The sequence below is a fragment of the Molothrus ater genome, unplaced genomic scaffold, assembly GCF_012460135.2.
Source record: "Molothrus ater isolate BHLD 08-10-18 breed brown headed cowbird unplaced genomic scaffold, BPBGC_Mater_1.1 matUn_MA512, whole genome shotgun sequence".
Taxonomy (NCBI): Eukaryota; Metazoa; Chordata; class Aves; order Passeriformes; family Icteridae; genus Molothrus; species Molothrus ater.
Genome location: NW_023416848.1, coordinates 32,682 through 43,564, shown reverse-complemented (window position 1 = coordinate 43,564; position 10,883 = coordinate 32,682). Strand labels below are relative to the sequence as shown.

The window sequence follows — 10,883 nt, the reverse complement described above, 5'->3', positions numbered from 1 at the left end:
AAGACCAGACAGTGGGGGATCTCCCGCTAAAGAATCAATAATTCACCTGCAGTCTTTGTTTGCGTTGTCCCAGGCTGTCTGCATAACATTTGCCTGAGCTTATCATCTTCTACTTGCTTCTCAAGGGCTGCAGCAACCTTCTCCACAAACTGCAGAAAAGGTTCCTTCACCCCTTGCTGGATGGTAATAAACCTTGGTTTAGGAGCTGCCATTTCCTTTGTTTTGAGTAAAGCACTCATGTGTGGTGTTTGTGAGGTCCCCAGGACGAGGTGAGAGATGAGAATTTGACTCCATGTTCTCAGAGGGCTGATCTATTATTTTATGAATATATTTTATATTTTATGAAAAGAAATTATATACTAAAACTATACTAAATTATAGAGAAAGGATACATCAGAAGGCTAGAAAAGAATGATGATAAAACCCCATGACTCCTCAGAGCCTCGACAGAGCTGGACCATGATTGGTCATTAAATTAAAACAATTCACATGGAACCAATCAAACATTCGCCTGTTGGTAAACAAAGTTCAAGCCACATTCCAAAGCAGCAAACACAGGAGCATCAATCAGATACTTATTGTTTTCATTCCTCTCTGAGGCTTCTCAGCTTCCCAGGAGAAAATGCTGGGCAAAGAGGATTTTTCAGAAAATATCATGGTGACACTCATACCCAGCTGCTGGGCCTGTGCCAGAACCAGGGGATCCCATCTTGCCTGCAAATCCGGGTTAGAGAATGGTCCATTGCCCAGCAAGGCATCAGCTCCCACAGCGTGACGTGGATCCTGCTGAGGTAACTGCACATTGTCCAATGCTGCTCTTTCAACCATTTGTTTCCAGGTAGCTTGAAACACACCATACTGCACTGGCTGAAACAGAATCGTAGCAAGGTGAACAATATCATAAGGTGCAAGTAGATCAGCATTTAGAACACGAATCACTTGCATCACCTGTGAAGCGTTAACACCATACTGATCTACTTTTGACTCGAGATCCCTCCATGCAAAAACCTGATGGCTATCTTCTTGTCCCGAATTAGGAACAGCTTTGAAAACAGGAAAAGCCACAGGCCCACCAGAAGCAGCAGAAGCCATCTCCATCCATTTAGGTGCACCTATTTTCTCTAACAAATTCCAATCTCCCACTTCAGCTGCTTTCATTCTCACATGCTCCCAGAATTGCAAAGGGTGTCAAGGAGTCACAGCCACCTGGCAGGGAGGCAGAGTCCAAGAAACAGCAGGCCTGGATCTGCTCCGAGGGCTAACAGAAACAGATTCCTGCGTCTTTTTGGGTGCACTTATAACCGGCAGTTCACCGTCAGAACTATCACTAGAGAAAGAAGGACGCAATGTTAAAAATTGCTTGTGTTCAACCAGTTCAGGAGGGAGGGGCAGGCCAGATGGCTCAGCTGGGGCTGGAGTGGAGGCAGAGGACTCGAAGGAGGGCAGAGGAGGGGCAGAGGGCTCAAGGGAAAGCCTGGGGTGGTGGGGAGCAACTGATCCACGGGAGGGTGAGAGGGGAGCAGGGGAGCAAACGGCCCAGGGAGAGACAGAAGGGCCAATGACCCAGCCTGTTTTTCACTTGGCTTCTTCTGGAACTTCATTTTGGCTAATTGCTGTGCAGGCGCAAGATACTTTGGTTTGGTACTCAGTTCAACCAACTGCTGAGCAGTTTATCACAGGTTTAACATACACTCAGCAGTCTGTTGGAGATGAGTACCAAGGAGCAGTCTCAGCCTGCCGTTTGATTGTCACGATAGCAAACCCTGGGGGAACCTCCACAGCAACTGCAGCAGGCTCTTCAGGGGGAGATACATGGACAGGCTCAGCCTCAACTTCCTCCTGTTCCTCTACTTCAGTTTCTTGCTCTAATTCCTCTTCCTCCTTCTATCTTGTTCTGCTCTAATTCTTGCTCTAATTCCTCTTCCTCCTTCTATCTTGTTCTGCTTTCCGTTCCTTTGTTATAAATGATCAATCAAACGCCAAATTTATCAAAATGTGAAAAAGATTTTTTTTTTTTCCGTGACCAAAATACGGTCCTCAAAAACCCCAGAGCCAAAGAGAAAGTGTCGAGCCCGGGGTCGGCGCTGGGTGAACCTGGATCTGACCTCTATCGCATCAGACCTTCCCCTGTTCACGAGCAGCACTTCTTGCGGGGCTGTTTTATACAGTTTGTTATGCCTGAGGCAGAGGAGTCCTGATTTCTTTTGTAACTGCATATTCAAGACAGTTTCTTTCACTGTGCAGAGCTGGACAATCGCTGTTTCCTGGTCAATAGCCGGCGTTAATTGCGTCCGGGGAAGTCGTCTATTCAGATGTATTTTTCTGGCAACTTCTGCTATCTCGATCGATTGTATCAGTTGGGCAATGATCGTCCTCGGGCATCTTCCGATCACTCGGGATAGCAGCAATCATCGCGTTGGACACGTCTATTCATAAGTTAACTGGGTATTGTTCTCCTGCTGCCTTCAGGAACCTTGAGATTCCAAGTAGACGTCTGCCTCTGGGCTGCTTGTGGTCAGAGACTCGTTTGGATTTCACAGTCTTATAAAATACATTCTCTCTATAAGCATGAATTATTTCATAACATATATTACACCTTCAACGCCTCATACAACAGTCTCCAGGTAGCAGCTAAATCAACAACTGTCTTATACCCCTTAGATATCTCTTCCCATAGTCTCTTCCCAACCTTTTTCCATGCCCGGACACTGAAGGCAATGTCAGCATCAGCTTCAAACTATGTAGTTTACACCATGTCAGTAAACTACCAAGAGCATAATCAGAAGCTCGAACATTTTTCCTTTTCAATAAAGCCTTCCACATGGACAAAACAGCCTTTTCCTCATTTAATAAATTATTTCCCATTATTTTTCCCAGTCACTTACCTCGAATCAGACGTCTGAATTAGGTCCAGACCTCCGCGGCGTCCTTTCTGCCTTCACTTGTTTTTAGGGTACCTTTCAACTTTTTCTCTTTTTTGTCTTTCCTTTTTTGCAGTCCTGTTGCAATCATGGCAGGGCCACCAGATGCCGATATAGGCCACGACACAGCACAAAGTACCACGACTCTATCAGAAGGGTGCAAGAGAGATTTATTATAGCAACATGTTGCTGTTATACTCTTTCAAGATATTTACATTTACTGAACAGACACATTCACTGCCCATTGGTCATAAGAAAGAAACAAAGTTCTCAGTAGGTGACCAAGGAGCCATGTCACTCTGTGAGCCAGCTAAAGTCCCTATCTTCTAACTCTCGCTCTTTCTCCATGGTGTCATGGTGATAGCCTTGGTACCTTCCTCCAGAGAGATACGGGGCTTTCCTGATCTTCAGGAAGCCTTCGCTGGCTCACAAGAACAGCACAAACATATGTTTCCTACAATGAGAGAGATGAAGGAGGAGGTGAGGAAGATCAGTTTGGCACCAGTGCAGGTTACAGGCCCCAAAGTCAGAGCCCAACATCCCCCAGCTAGAGAGAGAGGGTACACCCAATGAGCCAACCTGTAGTTCTTCCTGTGTGACCATGGGGAAGACATGGGAAGGTGGGATGGGAAATCCACTTCTCTACTGGCAGCATGGGTGCATCAGCTCAAGGAGGGAAACACTAACTGAGGGAGTTCCACTAAAGTGAAGGTAGCCCCAACCTCCCATGACCGAGCTGCCAGGTGTGATCTGTCAGATCCCCTTGAAGGAACCTCTACCATGTATGCCCAGGAAAGAAATAATAACCAGGGCTAGGGTGGGTCCTGCCTCTAGCTTGGGAGAGGCACAGGAATACCGGATTTTCTGGATGGTGTGGATCCAATGGCCTGGCACATCAGAGCCACAAAAATACAACGCCTTAGTTGATACTGGTGTGCAGTGTACCCTAATGCCCTCGGGACATGGGGGGCAGAACCTGTTTCCATTGCTGGGGTGACGGGGGGATCACAGCAATTGACCCTGTTGGGAGCCCAGGTGAGCCTGACTGGGAAGGAGTGGCAGAAACTTCCTATTGTGACTGGCCCAGAGGCCCCGTGTATTCTGGGCATAGACTTCTTCCAGAATGGCTTCACAAACACCCCAAGGGACTCGGGTGGCCTTTTGGAATAGCTGCGGTAGAGGCAGAGGGCATTAAGCAGTTGAACACCTTGCCTGGACTATCAGAAAACTCATCTGCAGTAGGACTCCTGAGGGTGGAAGAGCAATGAGTACCAATTGTCACCTCGACAGTGCACCACTGGCAGCGTTGAACAAATTGAGAAGCTGTGATCTGTAGCAGGCTCCGAGCCTGCTAGGGCTCCGTGGAGGGAAGAGGCTTAAAGATAGGAAAATGCCAAGTCATGGTGAAATAGCAACAAATTGAGATGCCGTGATCCCCATCCACAGAATGATCCGTGAGCTGGAGAGCCAAGGGGTGCTCAGCAAAACCCACTCACCCTTCAAAAGTCCCATCTGGCCTGTGCACAATCTGACAGAGAATGGAGATTGACTGTGGACTATCGTGCCTTGAATGAAGTGACTCCACCGCTGAGCGCTGCTGTGCCGGACATGCTGGAACTCCAGTACGAGCTGGAGTCCAAGGCAGCAAAGTGCTTTGCCACTATAGACATTGCTAACGTGTTTGTCTCCATTCCTCTGGCAGCAGAATGCAGGCCTCAGTTTACTTTCATCTGGAGGGGCGTGCAGTACACCTGGAACCGACTGCCCCAGGGGTGGAAGCACAGCCCCACCATCTGCCATGGACGGATCCAAGCTGCGCTGGAAAATGGTGAGGCTCCAGAACACCTGCAATACATCAAGGACATCATTGTGTGGGGGAACACGGCAATGGAAGTGTTTGAGAAAGGAGAGAGGATCATCCAGATTCTGCTGGAAGCTGGCTTCACCATCAAGAAGAGCAAAGTCAAAGGACCGCCCGAGAGATCCAGCTTCTGGGAGTGAAGTGGCAAGATGGATGGCGTCAGATTCCCACTGAGGTCATCAGTAAGATCACAACAATGTCCTCACTGACCAGCAAGAAGGAAACACAAGCTTTCTTAGCCATAGGTTTTTGGAGAATGCACATTCCTGAGTACAGCCAGATTGTGAGCCCTCTCCACCTGGTCACCTGCAAGAAGAACGAGTTCCACTGGGGCCCTGAACAGCAACCAGCCTTTGCTCAGATCAAGCAGGAGATCGCTCATGCAGTAGCCCTTGGCCCAGTCAGGACAGGAGCAGAGGTGAAGAACGTGCTCTACTCTGCAGCCAGGAACAATGGCTTGTCCTGGAGCCTTTGGCAGAAGGTGCCTGGGGAGACTCAAGGCCGATCACTGGGATTCTGGAGCCGAAGTTACAGAGGATCCAAAGCCAACTACACTCCCACTGAGAAGGAAATCTTGGCTGCCTATGAAGGAGTTCAAGGGACCTCGGAGGTGATTGGCACAGAAGCACAACTCCTCCTGGCACCCTGACTACCAGTGCTGGGGTGGATGTTTAAAAGAAAGGTTCTCTGTACCCACCACACCACTGACACCACATGGGGCACATGGATTGCTCTGATCACACAGCGTGCCTGTATTGGAAACCTGAATCACCGTGGGATTTTGGAGATAAATACAAACTGGCTGGAAGGTGAAAACTTTGGTCTCACTGACAAAGAGGAGCAGGTACAAGTGACACGGGCTGAGGAAGCTCCACCGTACAACCAACTACCAGCAGAGGAAACACGCTACGCTCTTTTCACTGTTGGTTCCTGTCGCATTGTAGGGATGAACTGGAAATGGAAAGCAGCTGTATGGAGCCCCACAGGACAGATGGCACAAGCTACCAAAGGTGAAGGTGGATCAAGTCAATTTACTGAACTCGAAACCATTCAGATGGCCCTGGACATTGCTGAAAGAGAGAAGGGGCCAAAACGATACCTTTTATATTGATCCATGGATGATAGCCAGTGATCTGTGAGGTTGGCTGGAAAGGTGGAAAAAGTCCAACTGGCAGCATAGAGGAAAATCAATCTGGGCTGCTGATGAATGGAAAGACATTGCCACTCAGGTAGAAGAGCTACCTGTGAAAGTCTGCCACGGAGATGCCAATGTCCCCAAGAGTCGGGCTAGTGAGGAACACTAAAACAACGAGCAGGTAGGTCAGGCTGCAAAGATAGAGGTGCCAAAGATAGACTTAGATTGGCAACATACGGGGGAGTTGTTCCCAGCTCAATGGGCCCATGATGCCTCAGGTCATCAGGGCAGAGACGCCACCTGTAAGTGGGCATGAGACCGAGGGGTGGATCTAACCATGGACAGTATTTCTCAGGTTATCCATGACTGTGAGACGTGTGCTGCCATCAAGCAGGCCCAGCAGGTGAAGCCCCTGTGGTACGGTGGGCGGTGGTCCAAGTACAAGTATGGGGAGGCCTGGCAGATTGACTCCATCACACTGCCCCAGACACGCCAGGGCAAGCGCTACGTGCTGACCATGGTGGAAGCCACCACGGGATGGCTGGAGACCGACCCTGTGCCTCACACCACTGCCCAGAACACCATCCTGGGCCTGGAAAAGCAAGTCCTGTGGAGACATGGCGTGGGAGGATCTTCATCCACTCGTCCCAGGTGTCCATGGGGTTGGGTTTCTTACCTACATACAGGCAGTCGTTTGGTGACAGGGGGACTCCCACCAGGCATGTTAAGAGCAGACCGTCTACGCTGCCAATGGCCATGCAATGATTGTCTTGCTTTAATGACTTTGCCAAAGTCACCCAGATGTTCTGTTTTGGCTGAGGGACGATCCAGCCGGTGGTCACTTGGATACAGATGAGGGCGCTGATAATGACGATGACAACGATGGCACTGGTACTGCTGTGGGCTGCCCTGGAGGGTGTGACAGAAAGAATCATACTTCTTCTTTCCCACTGGGTAGTTTTTACCTGTGTATGATAAAAACACACATTAGTGGACTTATTTTAAGACATTCTTAAATATTTTTAAGTTCTTCCTATAGTTCTTCCCAACTCCTCCCAATCATGCCCTTCTCTTTTTTAAGGGAAGTTTGAGGGAGGGAAAAAGGAGCAGTTTCAAGAGGGGAAAGAGGGAGGGGGTAGGGATAAAAGGTCACTGGTAGAGGGATGGTGGAAAAGGCAGGAGTGTGTCTGCATTTGAGATTGACATGGATGTTATCGGTGGGATGTATCTACGTGTGATGAGTGTCCTTGCCACAATGTTTGGATATATGAATTTCTTTTTTCTCCATCTCCAAGAGAAAGCTGCTTCTGTGGCATGGTGGGAAGGGGATCTGACTTTGTGTTCATTCGAGGGGTCATCGTCAGATCTGTGGTCTACTGATAAATCTTCTGGGAATCCACCAGGGTCCTGTACCTGTAGAAACACAAGCATATCCTCTCCCCCACATAATGAGAGGGTATGGCCCTTCAATAATTTTAGATTCATGATTCTGGTCAAGTACTGGAGGTCTTTCTTTGAGGTGTGTGTACATGTTGTTATTAAAGTGCCTTAAGACAGGGGGGTTTGGTTCTTTTTGAGAGCAATTCATGAAATTCATAGCATAAAGTACTTTGCACAGTCTGTCTTGTATAGAGAGAGCCAGGGGCTATTTACAAATCACAAATGGGACGGGGCTGCTGTGGAACGTGCCTTGAGCTGTTTTATTTTCCAGCATCAATCTCATTACATGGTTATGACAATGGGAAGATGCCAGCAGCTCGTGTCCTCAGCAGCAGACAAAGAATGCAATGTTACAACTTACTTTAAAAGTTTTTTTACCAATCCCACAAAGCAAAAGCATATTGACAGTAGTTCTATCCAACCACAATAAGCACAGGTACCTTTGGTTAAAACAATGCTTGCTTATTTTGAATACAATACCTGCTTGTAAGCCTTAAAACACAATGCACAGAGCTCCATTATTAAGCTTCAAATTTCCTAATATCTTGATAGAAAAACTTTTCTGTAGCTTAGAGACTTTTTCTAGACAAGCGTTAATACACAGACCATTGTTCTATTTGTCCGTGCTTTTCTACTTTTTAAATAATTTTTCTGCTGACCAATCTCAGGGCTACTGCTTAGCTCTAATCACAGTCCTGCTGTCTCTGAGGCCTGCCTTTTGCAGCTTCCCCAAAAACCCTCTGATTTTGTGGATTCCCACACTGAACACAAGTTCAGCTATTTTAAATCAAATGCTCACTGAGGTAGATTGTATTAGACATGGCACACTGCAAAATAGAGCTGCTATAGATTTTTTGCTGTTAGCACATGGGCACAGGTGTGAGGATTTTGAAGGAATGTGTTGTATGAATCTCTCTGGCCAGTCTACATCCATTCATAGGAAACTCATACAACTACAAGACAACAGGAAGAAATTGACTCTGAATGATTGGGGCTTGGATGAATGGTTTGAGGGATGGGGAATAACTGGATGATTGAAAGATACCTTAAAGGGAGCTTTGTTGTTACTAGTAGTTATTATTATATTGCTTTGTGCTATTCCATGCATAGTGAAATTGGTGACCCACTTGATAGAAAATACAGTGAAAAGGGTTTGGCTGGTGCCAGAAGAAGAAGGGAGAGTTGTAGCAATGTATCTGAACAACTTAGGCCACACTGTGCACCAGCCATATCACTTGTAGTTATTCTTATCAGAGCCCTCTGGAATTCACCAAGGTTACTAAGACATAAACTGTGCTAAATGAAGAAAGAAAATGCTGAGAAACAGAATGCCAAGACCAGAAGAACGAGATAACAGAGGGCTGCGAACCACCTGGACTGTAACCAATCACATACCCTGAGAAGTGAGTGCAGAACACAAGGACAAGAGAGAGGCACCAATGCAGAGATGCGTGATCAGTGTATGCAGTAGAGTTAGAATGCATAAATAAGTGCATAATGTAAACAATCAATGGCTTCAGCTTAATCATATTGGTGAGTTGTATGGGAGTCCTGTTTTCCCACCAAGGGTGCCTGGGAAGGAGGGATGGTTCTTTTCCATAAAAAGGAAAGCACTGAGGCAGGAGCAGGAGACAAGTGACCCTTGCAGGCCTGGGGCCTCATGGCCTCCTTGTCCCTGCTCAGCAGCCTGGCAGGGGCCGCCCCATGCTCCTGCCCTTGGCATTGCACATCCCCACGTGCCAGTGCCCATCCCAGCAAGAGCCCTGAGCAAGGAGGGAGGGACAGGATCTGCCTGGCCAGGCCCTGGGGCTCAGGCCTTGGCCCTTGGCATTCCTCAAACACATCCAGCTTTGCTCAGCACCAGAGACACCTTGGCCTTCTTTGTCCCCAGCTGTCATCACTGCCTGCAGTGTTCTGCTCTAACTGGAACCTGGGGACACTTTCTCAGTCATGTTCCTCTGTGGGACCCATTAAAACTTCAAGAAGCTTTGGAGTTTAAGTTTGAGTTCTTGAGAAGTTTTTTGAACACTCTCTCAGGGACTGAATCTGCTGTAAACAACACCAAAGCCCTGAGAGGCTCATTAAAATTTTCCTAGTCCAGTTATGGAGAAATATTTCAAATAACTTGTAAGAAATACACATTTTTATTTTAAAGGATGTCTTTTATTTTATTTCTCTTTAGCGCAGAGACGATTGCAGCATTCTGTGATTGATATTGACCCAGGGTCTCTCCTCAGCAGCTCTGGCCTGCTCACAGAAGCTGTGCCTGGAGCTCTGACCCAGTGTGGACAACCTTGCTCCACATTGCCCAGCCCCATCCTGTCTGTCCTCACTGCCCTGGGACCTGCTGTGCTTGGAGAGCTGGCTGCACCCAGCCTAAGAGGGGTTTTCCCCTTTTGGGGTTTTTTGAAGCAATCTCAAACTCCTGAGTTTCCCCACTGAAAACAGACACACTGCTCAGGTGTGTGCCAGCCCCAGGTGTCACCAAAGCCACTGCAGAGCTGCCCTGGGCCAGCTGTGAGGGTGGATCATCAGCCCAAGCTGCACTGGGCCACTGCAAGGGGCTGTGGCCATGGGCACTGCACTGACCCCACTGCTGGGTTTGGCTGCCACGGTCACCGTGAGAAATTAAACTGTCCTTGGAAACACTGGGGAGGACTGGGACATACTGGGAACACTGGGAATGCTGTGGGAGACACTGGGACATACTGGGAGTGACACTGGGGAGGACTGGGACATACTGGGGAACACTGGGAACATTGTGGGGAAGACTGGGGACAGTGGGGCACCCTGTGGATAAATTTGGGAGGAACTGGAGGGAATGGGAATGGACTCAGGTGTTTTGGGAGGGACTGGGCTGAATTGGAAGGGATCGGAGGGGCACTGGGGTTGTACTGGGGTTGTACTGGGAATGAAGTGGGCTGTACTGGGAGGGAATGGATAGGCTGTTCCCGCCTCCGCCGCCTCTCATTTTCCGAGGCTGCCGCCCATCACTGCTTAGAACCAATCAGCGCCAGAGATCCGGGGCTGGGGGCGGTGCATAGGCGGCCGCCATATTTTTCTTTTGCCTACAAGTCCCGTCATGCCCCGCGGCCAAAAACAGCCCCATTGCAGCCGGGACTGCAACGCCCGTCATGCCCCGCGCTCCACAGAACCCCCGGGATCCGCCCCCATCTGTCCCAAAAGTGTCCCCCCGAGCCTGAAGGATCCCTCAGTGCCTCCTCAGCGCCCATTTGGGACCCCACAAAAGCGTCCCCGGACCCCCTGCGTGCTCCCAACCCCACAGATGCCCGGTACAGCCACTTCTGGGAATTCGTCTCCTCTCATCCCCCGTGGCCCCAGAGCCCCTCAGAACACAGTCCCGCGCTTAAAACTCCTGCCGTGCCCCGCGCCCTAAAGAGCCCAGTTAGAGCTCCCCGAGCTCCCCCCAAGGATTCCCGAGCCGTTTACGTTCCCCCGAGGACCTCAAGTCACGGCTTGGACGCAAAAGTGTCCCCCAGGTGCCTTCCCGGACCCCCGAATGCCG

The 10,883-nt window shown here is 49.1% G+C and overlaps 1 long non-coding RNA gene across 1 annotated transcript; it reads right to left on the bottom strand.

Moving 5' to 3' along the window:
- Positions 1–618: 618 nt before the first annotated feature.
- On the bottom strand, positions 619–10,883 carry LOC118701476 (uncharacterized). The gene is made up of 4 exons (XR_004982525.2): positions 10,822–10,883; positions 6,594–6,882; positions 2,886–3,067; positions 619–867 (listed from the first exon to the last, which is right to left on the bottom strand). It is a non-coding gene; the product is annotated as an uncharacterized LOC118701476 (long non-coding RNA).